Here is a 19,688-nt window from a genome sequence, read left to right on the forward strand (position 1 = left end):
CTTTATTGGTCCTTGGTGTTGTAGGTTTGTCTAAGACTTATGAGTATGATGTGTTTTGTAGAGTCTTGTTTGTATTGTCGTCTTTATTGGTCCTTGGCGTTGTAGGTTTGTCTAAGACTTATGAGTATGATGTGTTTTGTAGAGTCTTGTTTGTATTGTCGTCTTTATTGGTCCGTTGTAGGTTTGTCTAAGACTTATGAGTTTGATGTGTTTTGTAGAGTCTTGTTTGTATTGTGGTCTTTATTGGTCCTTGGCGTTGTAGGTTTGTCTAAGACTTATGAGTTTGATGTGTTTTGTAGAGTCTTGTTTGTATTGTGGTCTTTATAGGTCCTTGGCGTTGTAGGTTTGTCTAAGACTTATGAGTTTGATGTGTTTTGTAGAGTCTTGTTTGTATTGTCGTCTTTATTGGTCCTTGGCGTTGTAGGTTTGTCTAAGACTTATGAGTTTGATGTGTTTTGTAGAGTCTTGTTTGTATTGTCGTCTTTATTGGTCCTTGGCGTTGTAGGTTTGTCTAAGACTTATGAGTTTGATGTGTTTTGTAGAGTCTTGTTTGTATTGTCGTCTTTATTGGTCCGTTGTAGGTTTGTCTAAGACTTATGAGTTTGATGTGTTTTGTAGAGTCTTGTTTGTATTGTCGTCTTTATTGGTCCTTGACGTTGTAGGTTTGTCTAAGACTTATGAGTTTGATGTGTTTTGTAGAGTCTTGTTTGTATTGTCGTCTTTATTGGTCCGTTGTAGGTTTGTCTAAGACTTATGAGTTTGATGTGTTTTGTAGAGTCTTGTTTGTATTGTCGTCTTTATTGGTCCGTTGTAGGTTTGTCTAAGACTTATGAGTTTGGTGTGTTTTGTAAAGTCTTGTTTGTATTGTCGTCTTTATTGGTCCTTGGCGTTGTAGGTTTGTCTAAGACTTATGAGTTTGATGTGTTTTGTAGAGTGTTGTTTGTATTGTCGTCTTTATTGATCCTTGACGTTGTAGGTTTGTCTAAGACTTATGAGTTTGATGTGTTTTGTAGAGTGTTGTTTGTATTGTCGTCTTTATTGGTCCTTGGCGTTGTAGGTTTGTCTAAGACTTATGAGTTTGATGTGTTTTGTAGAGTCTTGTTTGTATTGTCGTCTTTATTGATCCTTGGTGTTGTAGGTTTGTCTAAGACTTATGAGTTTGATGTGTTTTGTAGAGTCTTGTTTGTATTGTCGTCTTTATTGGTCCGTTGTAGGTTTGTCTAAGACTTATGAGTTTGATGTGTTTTGTAGAGTCTTGTTTGTATTGTCGTCTTTATTGGTCCTTGGCGTTGTAGGTTTGTCTAAGACTTATGAGTTTGATGTGTTTTGTAGAGTCTTGTTTGTATTGTCGTCTTTATTGGTCCGTTGTAGGTTTGTCTAAGACTTATGAGTTTGATGTGTTTTGTAGAGTCTTGTTTGTATTGTCGTCTTTATTGGTCCGTTGTAGGTTTGTCTAAGACTTATGAGTTTGATGTGTTTTGTAGAGTCTTGTTTGTATTGTCGTCTTTATTGGTCCGTTGTAGGTTTGTCTAAGACTTATGAGTTTGGTGTGTTTTGTAAAGTCTTGTTTGTATTGTCGTCTTTATTGGTCCTTGGCGTTGTAGGTTTGTCTAAGACTTATGAGTTTGATGTGTTTTGTAGAGTGTTGTTTGTATTGTCGTCTTTATTGATCCTTGACGTTGTAGGTTTGTCTAAGACTTATGAGTTTGATGTGTTTTGTAGAGTGTTGTTTGTATTGTCGTCTTTATTGGTCCTTGGCGTTGTAGGTTTGTCTAAGACTTATGAGTTTGATGTGTTTTGTAGAGTCTTGTTTGTATTGTCGTCTTTATTGATCCTTGGTGTTGTAGGTTTGTCTAAGACTTATGAGTTTGATGTGTTTTGTAGAGTCTTGTTTGTATTGTCGTCTTTATTGGTCCGTTGTAGGTTTGTCTAAGACTTATGAGTTTGATGTGTTTTGTAGAGTCTTGTTTGTATTGTCGTCTTTATTGGTCCTTGGCGTTGTAGGTTTGTCTAAGACTTATGAGTTTGATGTGTTTTGTAGAGTCTTGTTTGTATTGTCGTCTTTATTGGTCCGTTGTAGGTTTGTCTAAGACTTATGAGTTTGATGTGTTTTGTAGAGTCTTGTTTGTATTGTCGTCTTTATTGGTCCTTGGCGTTGTAGGTTTGTCTAAGACTTATGAGTTTGATGTGTTTTGTAGAGTCTTGTTTGTATTGTCGTCTTTATTGGTCCTTGGCGTTGTAGGTTTGTCTAAGACTTATGAGTTTGATGTGTTTTATAGAGTCTTGTTTGTATTGTGGTCTTTATTGATCCGTTGTAGGTTTGTCTAAGACTTATGAGTTTGGTGTGTTTTGTAGAGTCTTGTTTGTATTGTCGTCTTTATTGATCCTTGGCGTTGTAGGTTTGTCTAAGACTTATGAGTATGATGTGTTTTGTAGAGTCTTGTTTGTATTGTGGTCTTTATTGATCCGTTGTAGGTTTGTCTAAGACTTATGAGTATGATGTGTTTTGTAGAGTCTTGTTTGTATTGTGGTCTTTATTGATCCGTTGTAGGTTTGTCTAAGACTTATGAGTTTGGTGTGTTTTGTAGAGTCTTGTTTGTATTGTCGTCTTTATTGATCCTTGGCGTTGTAGGTTTGTCTAAGACTTATGAGTATGATGTGTTTTGTAGAGTCTTGTTTGTATTGTGGTCTTTATTGATCCGTTGTAGGTTTGTCTAAGACTTATGAGTTTGATGTGTTTTGTAGAGTCTTGTTTGTATTGTCGTCTTTATTGGTCCGTTGTAGGTTTGTCTAAGACTTATGAGTTTGGTGTGTTATGTAGAGTCTTGTTTGTATTGTCGTCTTTATTGGTCCGTTGTAGGTTTGTCTAAGACTTATGAGTTTGATGTGTTTTGTAGAGTCTTGTTTGTATTGTCGTCTTTATTGGTCCGTTGTAGGTTTGTCTAAGACTTATGAGTATGATGTGTTATGTAGAGTCTTGTTTGTATTGTCGTCTTTATTGGTCCGTTGTAGGTTTGTCTAAGACTTATGAGTTTGATGTGTTTTGTAGAGTCTTGTTTGCATTGTGGTCTTTATTGGTCCGTTGTAGGTTTGTCTAAGACGTTTGAATGTCAATCTTTCACCTCTTTAAGGCCATACTGTTATTGATAAATTTCGATATGAGTAGGATCTTGTTCTCTGTACCGCTATATGTGAAATTAAATTCGTCGATGCGCACACAAGGTATACACTATAATTTAAAAGTAAAATGGACCATTAAAAGTCAATATGCAGGCGTTTATTCGGAATTTCTAAAAGTTGTCGAATGTCCCAAAAAGAGTTTACCGACGACACAATGTTGGACGATTTTAGGCTTAAACATGCTATACCTGTCAATCGATTGAGGGTTGTTTTCCCTCTATGACACCCTTCCTTTTATCCGACTTTACTCGGAATTTCATTTACGGTATTTAATCCTCTGTAGTATGTTTGTCTTTTCTTTTGTAAACCTATACTAAGACTACTAGCAACAAAATCATTATATAAGATAATGTGCCATAACGTTTCACGGTGAATGATCCTTACTTGATTATATGTAATAAAATGTCTCTTTAAAATAGCAAGCTATACGATGGAGACACACCATTATAATAAAAAGGATAATATTTATATAGTGAAACTATTAAACTCTCCTTTTCATTTGTGACCTAAAGATATTATTTAAAGATGACGAAAGACAACAAACAATAAAAAGAAAAGATTTGGTCAGGCATGTATATATTTAACACAATGACATGGTGATCAAATATAACAAGCTTTTATCATTTATGTCTTATTTTCTTTAACTTAAAAAAAAGATGGAGATGTGGCTATTCTCCAGAAAGAAAAAAATCAACTTATCTAGATCCTTTTGGCATTCAACGTTGACCTAAAACCCAAACCATTAACAGATCACAGTGAGGTCGCGATATGAGCGGCATGAAAGTGTGAATGATTTTCGTTGCTTTCACGATACTACAACGTCCTCATTGCGCGTCATCAACGATCCGCTACGATTATTCCATGTTCTCAAAAAGATTTTTCTGCGACCTCACTACGATTATCACTTCGTAACACGGCCTTACCATGCTTATTCTACGATTATAACACGTTTTTACCACGATCATTCTACAATCTCTTTGACACATTCCCCATTTCCATTCTCAATTTTATTTTGACGGATTTGATCAGAATAAATAAATACTATTTTTTTCCATCACAATTTTCCTTTCCAAACAACACATGCCACATAAACTGCAGAACATTAATTGTGTAATTCGTATTTGATTTCCGCTATTGTGGAAGTTAAAGTAAGCAATATAAAAGAGTTTTGTATATGTAGCATGTTAAACACATTTCTGTATAAATAAAACATCATTATAGAAATCTGTTTCCCTATTTATTGATAAAAGGATCATTTGACAGATTTTCTGACATATAGTTGGGGGTTTGAGGCTGAATTCAAAGTTGCATAGCAACAGCCTTAGGCGACATCCGTAATTCGTTTTAACTGGAAATCAGCATAATAAATGCTCCCGCTGCGGAGCAATCTATTTCTAATGTCAACTAGAGGATAAATTATTAAAAACGAACGACTTTATCCAATAACGGAAATACACAACGATATTCGTGACAGTTCGGTGTAGATTAAGATTTCTCAATATATCTAAGTCTTTTTACCGTCACGCACTAGTTGATTTGCAAAGCATACTTTACTTAGTGAATACACGTATTAGTCTGTATAGTAATTTAAACTATTCAATCTCGTCATTGTGTTAAGATATTTAACTGTCGTATAAAGGAAAGGTGGAAATCGGAAGTAATGAAGAATTTTTTGAAGTTTAAAACCGGGGAAAACAGTCCAGATTTAAGGAAATTTGGAGAAGAATATTACCTACGAGAAGCTAAATTATGGCGTCCTTTTAGAATTGGAGGAATAGCATCGATAGGATTAGCACTACCGTTCTCAATGGGATCAATTTTCAACGCCTACTGGTTGTACGGAGAAGGTAATTATCTATTTGTTGTTAAAAAAAGGTTAACAACCATTTTTTACACACATAATTCCGGTCTCTATCGTGGGGTCTATTATCTTAACAAAACAGACTGAAGTACAAAACATACGTACATGCGCTTGTGACGTAAGCAACATGTACTCTAGCTGTACATTAATGGGGGTCTAGATTGGGGTCCTCAATTTGTATTTTCGGTTATTTTTCTACATTTTCTCTATTTTTTGGCTATTATTCTCTATTTTTTATATTCTTGCGTCCATTATATTCTCTCGTTCCCCTCTTTTTTCTACACTTTTTCCATATTCTGTAAACCCAATCAACACACACATTAATCAATTTAATCAAATATTTTTAGCAGACTTAATTTTTTCAACTCTATTCTAAAGGACATGATTGGCAAACATCTACCATACCGTGTTTGGTGTTTACCTTATCAGCACAGAGTACTATACTAAATATAAAGACCCTTCTTAATAATTATGTCTCTTTTTCAACGTCGTATCTTAAATTATAATTGTAAATAACAGTATTTAATTGTTGTCTTTTCGAATGTTTAAATAACTTAATCTTCCTGTGTTTTTGCAAAAGCTTAACTATTTTAAATGGTACATTTTGTCAATTTGTTGTGCTATAATTTGTAAACAACTGAAGAGTCGCTCAAGGCGGACCTCAATGAAAGCCCCCCATCAACACGTTCACGCAATCTCGGTAATGATATCACAGCACTAATCGATAAATCGATACGTTTTACAGTCTGCCTGCTAACATCTGAATCAATATTCTGTCTTAAACACAAAACAGAGGCTTAGCGCTAAATCTAATTTTAAATGATTGTCTTGGATACCAAGGCATTTACCATGTTTATTGTTGAATATTCCCTCGGAGTAGTACGGGAAATAGCACGTAGTCTTAATTAAAATGGTAATTAATGTTATAACCTTGGGATCAGATTTCTTGTATGAAACAAACAACACGTAGCGTTCGAGAAAACAACTTAAGAGTATGATAGACTATGCGCGTATAAATAAAATATTTCACAACCAGTCAAAAATGGTATTGTATTATATTGAGACAAACCCTAAAATGAAAATGCAAAAGGAAAATAATTCTTAAATACAGTTTAAGAAATAATTCTAATAGTTTACATGATATTTTTGCCACTGGTTTTCAATTTCGAACCTCATCAGTAATGCAATGCACACATTCATACAATATTTATATAAAGTATTGATAATTTTAATATCATATATAAGTTTATTACTTTCAACTTTATTACAGGTTTTAACGCCGGAATGTGGGATAGCTGTTACCAACCACTTAATTTTACAGTCAGAATGTGTCCTGAGAAAAGACCTCGTAAGCTCTAAGATAACTCGAATAATGAGAGTATAAGGGGATCGTAATAAACGGAAGAAAAAATCGATCTGTTTGGCTTGTCAGAACTGATGGAATTATTAAACTTTCGTATATATGTCTGTTCTGGTAAAAGCTGATTACCAGCAAGTCTTTTGATAAGGAGTTAACTATATAAGAAATTAACTCTAACATATCAAAATTTTGCAATCATTCATTATGATATTAATTTTAAATGGTCTCCAATACATCTGTGCGTAGATGTCCACTGACCGTAATGATGGACCGAATCTTTGAAATAAATACTAAAGGGCATATCGTGTACAACCCGTTAGTAAATATCATTGAAAGTTTATCATCTGATGTACATCATCGCACGTGTTTGTTCCCGCGGTAATATTGAACGAGATTGTATAGCCGTATCGTGATGAAGTATATTTACATCAGATACTAGATTTTCAGTGGTAGTTTTGAACGTGGTGTAAACAAAACAAAACCATCTTCACTCACACATCTCATCATCTTCATTCATAATCTGTTAATTATTTCATGTTTATGTTTGATTATTTTTGTTAATGTTTAGCTTGTTAGTAGTTTGTTTGTTTGTTTGTTAATTCATTATTTCAGTTGGAAATCACGTTTTGTCGTCTTGGTTTTAATACAGTACTGTGGGGACAGAATATGAGTTTCCTCTATCTGAAAGATATGGAGATGGAGAGGGGGCTGAGAAGAAAAGAATAAAAATTTACAGACACAAGATTATACTTAAAAGCGATCTTGAACAAGTCTTTTATTTTTATTTTTTTTTTTATGAAAACTGAGTCAAATTATTTGTCCATTCATTTCCTATATTCATATAGGTTTGCTGGAGAAGCTATTGTTTCATGCATCGCATCCCCTGCAACCCAATCCGTCCACACGTGCACGACTTTACAGATGCCTGGGGTATTCAATGTCAATCTACCTTGCAAACTAAGAATCGAATGAGGTATTGAAAAATTTCCATGAAATCCATTATATTTGGCATTAACTTAGCCAAAGAACTTCTGGTTAGAATTTGGACTAAAAACCCATGGCCTCGTGCAGGGCGTTTTTGCACGTTCTATAACACTTGCAATTACTCTTTGATGTCCGTATAGATTGATTTTTGTATCCTCAATTTCAATTGAAATTTTCGCCCTTCATTCCGGACGAAAAACTGTGAAGAACATGCCCATAGAATTTATAATTGTTGATCCTTCTCGTCCTGATCCTTTGTATGAACTACAGTGGAGATCAGTTCTAACCTCTCATAAATTCTGTCAGAATCTGTCAGGAGAACTGTTCTAGAACAGTATGTAGAACTGTCAGCCTGACACCTTTTAGTCAGTTCTAGGTTAGAACTGTTCTAGCTAGAACTGATTTGGTCAGTTCTACTTAGAACTGATTTGGACAGTTCTAGCTAGAACTGATCCTGACAGTTCTACCCTAGAACAGTTTTAGACAGTTCTAGCTAGAACTGACCAAATATTTGGTCAGTTCTACTTCTAGAACAGTTCTACGGTTAGAATTGATTTCAAATTCTACGGCTAGAATTGATTTATAAATTCTACAGCCAGAATTAATTTATAAATTCTACAGCTAAAATTGATTTATAAATTCTACGGCTAGAATTGATTTATAAGTTTTAAGAAATATTTGTCTTAATATAAAGGCTTCGGCAAAATAGAGATTAATATTATATAGAGTTTTGCTATTTTGCCGGTTTTATTTTAGATTTATAATCGGCAAGAGAACATGTTTAACCCCGCCATATTCTGCATGTATGTCAGTGCCTGTTCCAAGTCAGGAGCCCGTAATTCAGTGATTTTCTTTTGTTGATGTGTAGTATAAAATATTTGTTTTTCTTTCATTTTTTGTACATAAATTAGGCCGTTAATTAGTATTATGGGGGGGGGGAAGGTTATTATTTGAATTGTTTTACATTTTTTATTCTGGGAGGCAGGATGGCTCGTTATTACATAACAAAATTATCCTCATTAACCAAATGTAACATCTGTTTACGAGTAGTTTTCATACCTCGGACTGACCTGTTTAACAAAAATCTTTTGACCACATCTATCTAAACTGACTTTATTTGCTCTTCAGTCTTTCTGCAAATCTATATAGCTGCACAGTACTTAAGTTTTAGTTTTAGGTCAAGAGGGACTGTACTATACAAGTTACAGCAATATTGGAAAACAATTTTGTTCGCATCAATTTATAGTGCCAGCATGCAGGGGCAGATCCAGCCATTTAAAAAAGGGGGGGGGGGGGGGGGTTCCAATGTTCAAATTCAAAAGCATTGATCGTCAAAAAAAAAAAGGGGGTTCCAACTCCTGAACCCCCCCCCCCCCTTGATCAGCCAATGAGCATGTCCTCTTTTTATTCAAAATATTGAAACATAAACAAATATCAGTAGTTTTCATACTTCAGACTGAGTCGTATAATAAAATCTTTTGACCGCATCAACCGAATCTTACCATATTTGCTTTTTTTTTATGTAAATCTAAATAGCTGCACAGTAATTCAGTTATAATTTTAGGTCAAGAGGGACTGTAGTATATAAATAACTACAATATTGGAATTGAGAGTGCCAGCATTTCCTATTTTTATTCAAAATATCGCATCAGAAACAAATATCAGTCATGTCAGTAGTTTTCATACCTCAGACTGACAGTAACATGTAATCATGTGATAAAATTATTTGTCTGCATCAATCAAAACTGACCATATTTGACCGCATCAACCAAAACTGACCATATTTGACCGCATCAACCAAAACTGACCATATTTGCTCTTTTTTATGTAACTCTTATAGTCGCATAGTAAATCTGTAATATTTTTATGTAAGGATGGATTGTAAAATCATGAAAATACAAATGATAGAAATATGGGAACACAATGCTACCTAATTTCATTTGCATCAATTTAGAATGCCAGCATGTCCTCTTTTTATTCAAAATATTGCATCATAAACAAATATCAGTAGTTTTCATACCTCAGACTGACTGGTATAACAAAATAATTTGACCGCAAGAATCAACCAAAACTGACCATATTTGACCGCATCAACCAAAACTGACCATATTTGCTCTTTTTTATGTAACTCTTATAGTCGAATAGTAAATCTGTAATATTTTTATGTAAGGATGGATTGTAAAATCATGAAAATACAAATAATAGAAATATGGGAACACAATGCTACCTAATTTCATTTGCATCAATTTAGAATGCCAGCATGTCCTCTTTTTATTCAAAATATTGCATTATAAACAAATATCAGTAGTTTTCATACCTCAGACTGACTGGTATAACAAAATAATTTGTCCGCATCAACCAAAACTGACCATATTTGCACTTTATTATGAACATGATGTGAATCTTAATAGCCGCAAAGTAAATCATGTATATTTTTATATCAGGATGGATTGTTTAATAAAAATGAAAGCAATATTGGAAAATAAAATTATGCTCACATCAGTTCATAGTGTCAGCATGTCCTCTTTTTCTTCAAAATTTTGAATCGTAAACTAATTTCAGTAGTTTTAATATCTCAGACTGACTCATGAATATAACAAAATTATTTGTCGCATCAACCAAAACTGACCATATTTGACAGCATCAACCATAACTGACCATATGTGACAGCATCAACCAAAACTGACAATAATTACACTTTGTTATGAAAATCTTAATATATATATAGCCGCATACTAAATCACTTATAGTAATACATATACCGGTAACGATGGATTGTATAATTCAAATGACAGCAATATCAATGAATATTGGAACACATTGGCTACAAAAAAATTTAATTTCCACATCAATTTAGAATATCAGCAAGTCCTCTTTTTATTCAAAATATTGAATTGTAAACAAATTTCAGTGGTTTCGATATATCAGACTGAGTGAGAGTTGTTTTAACAAAATTATTTGACCGCATCAACCAAAACTGAACTTATTTACACTTTATCATGTAAATATACATGTATATGGCCTCATTGTAAACATGGTAAACCAATGTAATTTCTATGTGAGGACGGATCGTATGATTAAAATGACACCAACTTTGAAACACAATACACCTTTAAGTTATTGCTAATCCTGGCTGACCCGGCCTCTTGAACTTTTGAAGCATACAACAATGACTTTTCCATTGTGGCGTCAGATATTTTGTTTTATGACGTCAAAATTTTACGGGAATCTGTGTGATATCCAGTAATCGCAGACAAATTGCGACAAGGTGTATTTATACCATATCTAAGAATTTAGCGCGCCGTTATTTCCTCTCTGTATCCATAATAATGAACCGTCATCATGGTCATTAAACATGCTAAAGTGACTTTTTAACATGTTTAAGTCAGTAGTTTGTGATGGTTTTTTTTTTAAACAAAACTATTTAATGGCATCATCCAACACTCACATGACTGATTCATATACTTTATTTTAAAAATAAAATAAAAAGTACATGTATGGGAAGTTCTCTTCTTGGAATAGTATATAATTTAAAGAAGGCAAAGAAAAATGCATGATTTTGTTTGTAGCCGAACGTCCAGGGGCAAATGTTTCATTCATGTTCAGATCCAGTATATTTTTCTGAGTTCCAGACTCCCAGATATCATTTATTTATATAATCGTTATGGATAAGTTTGGCTAAGACGAGATGGTGCAAATGTATATATTGTTTTTTTTTTACGTTACACAACACTTTTTTCATTAATATCCCATAATTCATCCACTGTACATTTGTCAAAACAGAATTATAAATGAATGTAAATCCAAGGCAAACAAGGTAAATTACGATTAAAATTCCATGAATTAAATGTAGAGTTTTATTTAGGAGACTGTTAAAAACGGGGAACGAAGAAACGTAAACAATGATGTTTCCGTATGCAATCTTATAAAAATATCTCCGATGAGTTGGATAACCTTCTATTCACTTCGATATTTGTACATGTAACGTAATAAAAGTCGTTTGATCAGTAAAAAATATAGAAAATCTCTATTTAATATATAGCAAAGTAATTGGAAGTGATTTATTTCTTCTAAATTCTAAAGTGCCCTTACTGCAGTGACGTCATTTAGAACTGTTCTACAGTCCTGACTGATTAAGTCAGTTCTGCTGACAGTTCTACGGTTAGAAGTGATTTGGACAGTTCTACCTAGAACTGATCCTGACAGTTCTACCCTAGAACTGATCCTGACAGTTCTACCTAGAACTGATTTAGTCAGTTCTACCTAGAACTGATTCTGACAGTTCTACTTAGAACAGTTCTAGGGTAGAACTGTTCTAGGTAGAACTGTTCTAGGACAGGTTAGAACAGTTCTATGACAGAATATTCTGACAGTTCTAATGAGAGGTTAGAAGTGATCTCCACTGTATTTGTCACTGGACGTTGATGAAGCAGTAATCAATCAATCAGAATCGTATAATCTAAAACGCATATTTTTTAAACTAATTTTTCGGCATATATTGTTCTACAGTGTTTGCAACGTACAACCAGATACAAAGCTAGAGACTATGCATGTATCTCTGGTACAGCTAATCTGATTCATAATAGTTATACAATCTTACGATCAGACATTTTAAATGTTTTCCGATTAGGAAGCTACATATAAATTCTGACGTTTAATTGCTTCGATTATCATTTTACTGATCATATATCCCTGTTAACATTGCCCAGATAGCAAACATGTGTTGGGCCAATGTTGGCATTCTGTTGGCAACATTGTTGGGCCAACGTTGGAAAACTATGTTGGGCCATCGTCATTTTGCTCATCGGCCCTCAGTTGGCCCAACATGTTGGGTCTTTGTTGGCCCAACATCAGTATGCCAACAAAGTTAACTATTTGCCAACAAACTGCCAACAATGTTAACTATTTGCCAACAGTCTACCAACGTCGTCTAGTTTTAAAATTATGTTGGGCCAATGTTGGTCGAACAGCAGTACGCCAACGATGGCTTTAGTCTAGTCTGTTAAACATGTTTTTAACATGCATTTCATATTATGTATTAAGGTATATTTAACTCTATGACATAATGTATATTATGTTGGTAGGTCAATCTCGGCTGTCATGTGGAGAGAGTGAAATCACACTCGTGTCAAATGAGCAGCTGAATTTAGATGACTAGATTAACAATTTGCAGAAACTATATTCAAATTTTATTTGTTTTTTTGGGCTGGTTTTAAGTATTTTTTGTTTGTGCATAAAATTATTCAAACATTAAGATAAATACATTTAAATGACTACACAGATTTGAAAATAGTAAATAAAGAGAATGAAGAGCACATTTTTTGGTTCGCAATTTGAAATAATATTTAAAAAAAAAAAAAAAATCTGTGGTATAAAATGGGGAGATAAGAACTTAATACGTTGGCATATTGTTGGCACAATGTTGGCTCATATTTCAATATTGTCATTAAATATCAATGATATGGGTTTTTTTTTTATAAATACTGTTTTAAAAACTTTTGAATTATTCAAAATACTAAAAATTTTCTAGCTTTTGGCACAGACGGTTTAAAATAGTCCTATTTGGTAAGACTTTATTATTTAATTTTTTACTAAGTCCTCAATGCCCTTCAAACACAATCTATATTCTCTACGATAACCTAGAATCATTCAAATAAAGTTCGATTAAAATTGGTTCAGTAGTTTCAGTCAGAAGATCTTACACTGAATCAATGGATAAAGTAAGTCAAATATCGTTGGGCAAGCTACTTAAATAACAGTTGGTAAGAAAATATTGGGCCAACATTGGGCCAATAACACCAAAATGACAGTTGGCGGAAAGCCGTTGGGCCAACAAGGGGCCAATGGTGTCGAAATGACTGTTGGCTGAGTTTTGTTGGGCCAACAAGGGGCCAATTGTGTCAAAATAACTGTTGGCTGAGTTTTGTTGGGCCAACGTCGGTTTCTTGTTGTGCTGCCAACGCCAACTATTCACCAACAGTGCCAACCAATCAGCAATGTTGGCCCAACAAAGTATTGCTATCTGGGTGGTAAATTATTAAATCAAATTATTGATTTCCGGAGTTAATAAATACAGGTTTTTATTTTCCAATCTATATGAAGAATGGTTTTATATTGGACGTGATTAGAACAACCATGTTGAACTGAAACTACGCATGCACAAATTGAGATCTTGTTAAATCTTCTTTTACATGGTTTTAATGGTGCTTTAAAAAAGAAGATGTGGTATGATTGCCAATGAGACAACTCTCCACAAGAGATCAAATGACACAGACATTAACAACTATAGGTCACCGTACGGCCTTCAAAAATAAGCAAAGCTCATACCGTATAGTCAGCCACAAAATGACACTGTAAAACAATTCAAACAAAATTTTCCATGATGTACAAAATACAGATATAAATTGATCACTTATAAGGAAGAATTTATCATCAGTTCTCTTTTAACGATGTGTTATTTCCACGTCTTGGGTCCAAGTCTTGAGTGAATTAATCGGGTGATGGATCCAACATGGTTAAATCAGACCTTGCAGTATTTCGCGGGTGACCTTGCGACTACGCGTCTCGTGAAAAATGATCTATAACCTTTAACAGTGTAAATTCAAAATCAACAATTAGACCACTTTAGAATAAAAGTTTTCTTAAAAATGACCTTGTGACCTAAAGCTAGTTTTAAACGTGACCTTGTGACCTAAGGTGTAACGTACCTGAGTCCCAAAGTTGAATATGAGTACCAAAGAGACCGATTCATATTCTTCATATTTCTAAAAGCAAAAAAGTATTGATAATTCAGCAATTTATATCACTGTTGCAAACAGCTTAAAAAATATTTGTTCATTTTTTAATTTTGTAGTTACTTCTGAGAAATCTAATTGTTTCTCTATTTTTTTCTGTCGAAGTAGCGAATCAATAAATTGATGTATAAAATTAATGATAAACCTGATTTATTTGTAGATTGGCAGAACGCTGTGATAGGGTTGATGATATTTGCTGCATCAATCGGCTTTCTGGCGGCCATTTTGGCTGTGCTTGGTGTTTGTACATCGCCTTTACCAAAGAAAATTTATTACTTCCATTCAGCAGGGGAGATATTTCTCGTTTGTGGTATGTAGTTATTGAGTTAAAAATTAAAAAAAGAAGATATGGTATGATTGTCAATAAGACAACTCTCCACAAGAGACCAAATGGCACAGAAATTAACAGCTCTAGGTCACCGTTCGGCCTTTAATGATGAGCAAAACCCATTCCGAATAGTCAGCTATAAAAGGCTCCGAAATGAAAAATATAAAACAATTCAAATGTCAAACTAAGTAAACGAACGTTATGTAAAAAAAAATGCACGAAAAACAAATATGTAACTGTTACACATAAACAAGCGACATGCACTGAATTACAGGCTCCTGGATTCGGACAGGCACGTACATACATAATTTGTTGGGGTTTAACATGTTAGCGGGATCCCGATACTCCCGGCCCCTTACCTGGGACAGTGGTTTAACAGTACAAAAGAAGAACTAACAATAAAAATCAGTTGAAGAAGGCTTAACTCATCAGATGAAAACAAATAGAAATACATCCAACAAAAACACAGAGTGAACGTGGTCGGGTTTCTGCATATCCCAAAATCAAAAAGACATTAAGTAAAGACTTGACACACGTGTTGTATTGCTTTACTATTTAACATCCATACTATTTGAGTGAGTACCTCGTAACACTAATACTTAAAATTCAACAAAAAGACCCATTTCCTATCTGGTATACGTTTTAGCTGTGATTTATTTTCAGGCAGATTGCCGATTAATCTTTGAAATGTTAGCTTGAAAAGTGGGCACTTGAGGGCTACATTACGCCCACTCTTGTGCAGAGTGATTAAAAATATTCCATATAGGATTGCAACTTTACAGCGTCGCAGATAATACAAAAATCCTAATTGATTCTCTCTTGCACGGAAATTGTTACGTTACGATACTCGCATTGGCGACCTCCCTAACATTAAAGGTACTTCAAATGATTCTTTTTTATATTGATATTTCGGTTGTTAACTTTTCTATTTTATTTATGATCATAAAATATATTTTTTTCTTCTAATTTTAAGCAATGGCTGCAACTGTTGCCTTGGTGATATATCCAGCTGGGATAGAAATGGATAAAAGCATAGCAAGCCACTACTATGGATCCGGCTACGGACTCGGCTGGGGAAGTGCCTTCTTTTTTCTGTGTGCAGCACTTTGTATGAGTTTAGATGACTTAGTTCGAGAATCTGCAAAAGCGAAATGTTGCAGGTTATGTTTTAAACGTGATCGATCAGACACTGAATCACAGCAAGTTTGAAATGTTTCTATGGCAACATCACTATAGCTTACACGTAAATCCCATGGCGTGCTAATAGCACCCTCATTTCTCGCCAAAGAAGACGCCACATCATGGGCTGATTGAAAGATGCAACGGAGAGATAAATCCCACATGTGTTGCAGCTCGAAATATTTCACTAAAGCCTATACATGTTGGAATGTACACTAAATATGGATCTATTGACATCCATTTTACTGAGTACGTACGCTTTTCTCGCGATGTATAAATGCAATTTCAACGATTTTTTAATGAATCAAAATTATATCTACTTATTTATATAGTATATTTTGTCATTATCAGGACATAACCCACCTACATTTATTGTCCATGTTACTTTTTCATTGTTTTTCTTCTAGCAATTGATATTCAAACACCACGTAAGCTTATTGCACCCTTTTCAAAGTTTTATCAATATTAGAGTATTCACACCATATCGGTTTCAGAATCAATCAGATCAAAGGATACGAGCAGATTTGTAAATTTGGTATACACGTTCCTTGTCTGCCAAAGAATCGGTGTTTCACCCGGAAAGTAAGATCTGATGATGAGGGATGGAATAAATAAACAAAACAAAACAATTAAACGGCTATCAACATGGAATAGACTAGACCCAGACTTTTCAGAGAGCAATATACTGCTAAACAGTACTTCGTTACGTTAAATACGAAAACATTCAGAGTGTATGCCAATCCCCCGGGAATTATTTCAGCATCAAGATTATATTTTAGAAGAGCGTAAATTATATTCAATAATGTTCATACGTTCAGCATCAAATTTCTCCTATTACAGTCAAATCACTATAAACATTACAGTCAAATCACCATAAACAATTACAGTCTAATCACTATAAACATTGAAACCAACAAAGATCAGTCATCAAAATTCGTTTAAATCAAACATAACGCGATAGCCACTGATGATGTTTATCATGTGGCAGGCCGAAACCCCAGGGCCAAAACTTTAAGGTTTGATTTTCCCTCTTTAAAACGATCCGTGGAATGAAAGGCTACATGAATACATTTAATTTGTGGTAGTCGTTTAACATCCTGTGTATTCTGTATCAGACAATCAGATTACAACTGAATGTTCAAGGCAAGTGTCGAATATTTAATTGTATTTCATACAAAAAGCACAGTTAAATCAGTTCTTGCAGAGTTTTTTTTATGAAATAATTACTATTTTCAGTCCTTAAACAACACATTTTATATATTTTCTGTCATAATTGGTTTTAATTTTTAATGGTGTTCGATGCAGGCATTTTTAGACCTAAAATTAGTGAAAGTAATATACTTATTGTTAAGATACAAGCTTTTGAAAAATGAAAGTTTTGGCGGGAACATATTTTTTTCTGAAAATGTCTGATAGAATGTGAGGGAAGAAATGAACGCTTTACTGCAGGGACTGTACACAAAATATATTAGAAATTAGAATTTCAAAATATATTACCCCAAACATATTAAATATATACAAGTTACAATCTCTAATAGTATATAGAAATGTAGGAGTTTCTCGAAAATATGTGTAGATTGTGTATACTGAGGGCATGAATAGGGAAACATGGGCCAATATTACAATAAAAGGGCCAAAATTAAAAATAATTTGGTGCTGAAATATAAAGAAAAGAGAACAATTGGCAAAAACCATGCAGAATAGAGAAAACAATAACCTCTACAGACTACAGAAATAAAGGACGCCATTCGGACACATCTTCGCTAGCCAAGGGTTACGATCCACTCCCATCCTGTGGAAAGTTTATAACATATATATGGATGATATCGCTAGATGTGTATTTATTATAGATAATGAATGCTACAACCCTATAAAGTGCTTATTATCGGTAAGCTCAACCTTAATGCATGTTAATTAAATATTTATTTGTGATGAATGTTTCTGTATGTATTGTGTAATTTTCAAATTCAAATGTTTTTCCACTTGTTGAAGTTTTACTATTTGTACACAATAAATTTTCACTCACTTTTTGCTGTCTGATTTGTAAAAGCCTTATATATTTTTATTACTTTTATGTTTCAAGGATATAAACGATAAATGATATGAATTTCTCTCCATTACCATTGAACATGTTTTATATTGTCTTATGTATGTCCAAGTCATGCAATCCAGTGGTTGTCGCTTGTTTATGTATCATATTTGTTTTGTATGCCGTATCCAACATTAAAAGAGGGTCGAAAGATACCAGAGGGACAGTCAAACTCATAAATCGAAAATAAACTGACAACGCCATGGCTAAAAATGGAAAAGACAAACAGACAAACAATATTACACATGACACAACATAGAAAACTAAAGAATAAGCAACACGAACCCCACGAGAAACAAGGGGTGATCTCAGGTGCTCCGGAAGGGTAAGCAGATCCTACTCCACATGGGCACCCGTCGTGTTGCTCATGCAATAACAAATCCGGAAAATAGTCTAATTCGGTAGGTCACATTTATGAAAAGGAAGGGGATTACATTTACGACGTATGGAACATATCCAATATCATTAGTAAAACGGTTATTCCATAACGGTCAACCAACTCGTGATGGCGTCCGTAAAATTAACGAAGGAATGATTTCAACGACACCATTTGAAACTCTTGTTTTAATACCTTCCTTGTGTGCAGCAAACCTCTATCAAGAAAATCATGATAGAAAATGCAAGCACGGGAATATCGTATTAATTGGGAGATATATACCCCGTATGCAGGTGTTGCTGGAATGTTGCTACTTAGAAATGGAAAGTGCACAATTGGAAAGCTGAAATCATCTCTTTTGCAGTAAAGTTTTGTTTTCAACCGACCATCATCATCAATTTCTAGATGTCAAGATATGACGCCGACTCAACTGTATATGTTGTATCTTTTATCTCCAGTTTGATGGGATAGATGCGAACAACATAGTCACCAAATTTTGAATTATTTAGTCAAAGAACATCATCTATATATATAGCGGAAAGTAGAGTTAAAGGATATTACTAACTTCTTATCATTCTTTCTAAGAAGTTCTTGTATGATGTCAGCCTCATATTCATAAAGAAACAAGTCGGCAAGAAGAGGGCACAATTGGTTCCCATTGGAATGCCGACAGTCTGTTGAAAAACACGTCCTCCGAACGTAACACATATGTTGTCAATCAAGGAATCAAGCATCCTGATAATGTCAGTTTCAGAGATTTTTTTGTTTAAATCAGAGTGATCCTTTACAAAGTAGGATTTATTTTTAGAGTTTAGAATCACACACACACTGCTTAGAACCAAAACTCACATGCAGATTTTATATCTGGACACTAACCAATGCAAAATTTACCAATCAATTCATCAAAAATCTTGTCGATGTCTTCCGGAATGTCAACATCTAAAATGCATTGTCTTCTATTGCGTAAGTCGGAAAAACATATCTGCTTATCTATATTTAGATTTCTATAAAAAAAAATAAGTTGTACCAAAAGTAATTATCAATAGAACATTAATTCAACATCATTCCTTGGGTTTCTAGTATCTAAACCTGTGTTACGGTCATTGTCATCTAGCATCGAATTTAACTTTGTTGCCTATAATTGATTGCATCCACTTCATTTGAATTTTGATGGATAGTTGTCTCATTAGTAATCATACCGTCTCGATTTTTTTTTATAAGTAAGATTTTACAAAAGAAAGCCGAATATTACTTGACTAGGGTAAAATCAAACATCACATATTTATGTTCGTATAAACTGTGATTCATAACAGAACAAAAAAACGTCTGTTGTTACAGGGGCGATTAGTGCCCATATGAATATCTTCAACCTGTTGATATACTTTATTGCCGGAACGTACATAAATAGTATCTAGCAGAAAATTAACAGATCCAATCCAGTCTAATTTCATATCTTAATAACTATCTATAGAAATTAACAACGAGGTTCGCTTAAGAAACAAAGTTTTACAACAAGAGTTAATTACAGCTTTCAACT

General features: G+C 33.9%; 1 long non-coding RNA gene across 1 annotated transcript; it reads left to right on the forward strand.

The window, feature by feature from the left end:
• Positions 1-4,552: 4,552 nt before the first annotated feature.
• On the forward strand, positions 4,553-17,714 carry LOC143057308 (uncharacterized). The gene is made up of 4 exons (XR_012972697.1): positions 4,553-5,027; positions 6,312-6,389; positions 14,340-14,489; positions 15,481-17,714. It is a non-coding gene; the product is annotated as an uncharacterized LOC143057308 (long non-coding RNA).
• Positions 17,715-19,688: the final 1,974 nt, after the last annotated feature.

Source organism: Mytilus galloprovincialis, chromosome 13, assembly GCF_965363235.1.
Source record: "Mytilus galloprovincialis chromosome 13, xbMytGall1.hap1.1, whole genome shotgun sequence".
In the NCBI taxonomy this organism is placed as follows: Eukaryota; Metazoa; Mollusca; class Bivalvia; order Mytilida; family Mytilidae; genus Mytilus; species Mytilus galloprovincialis.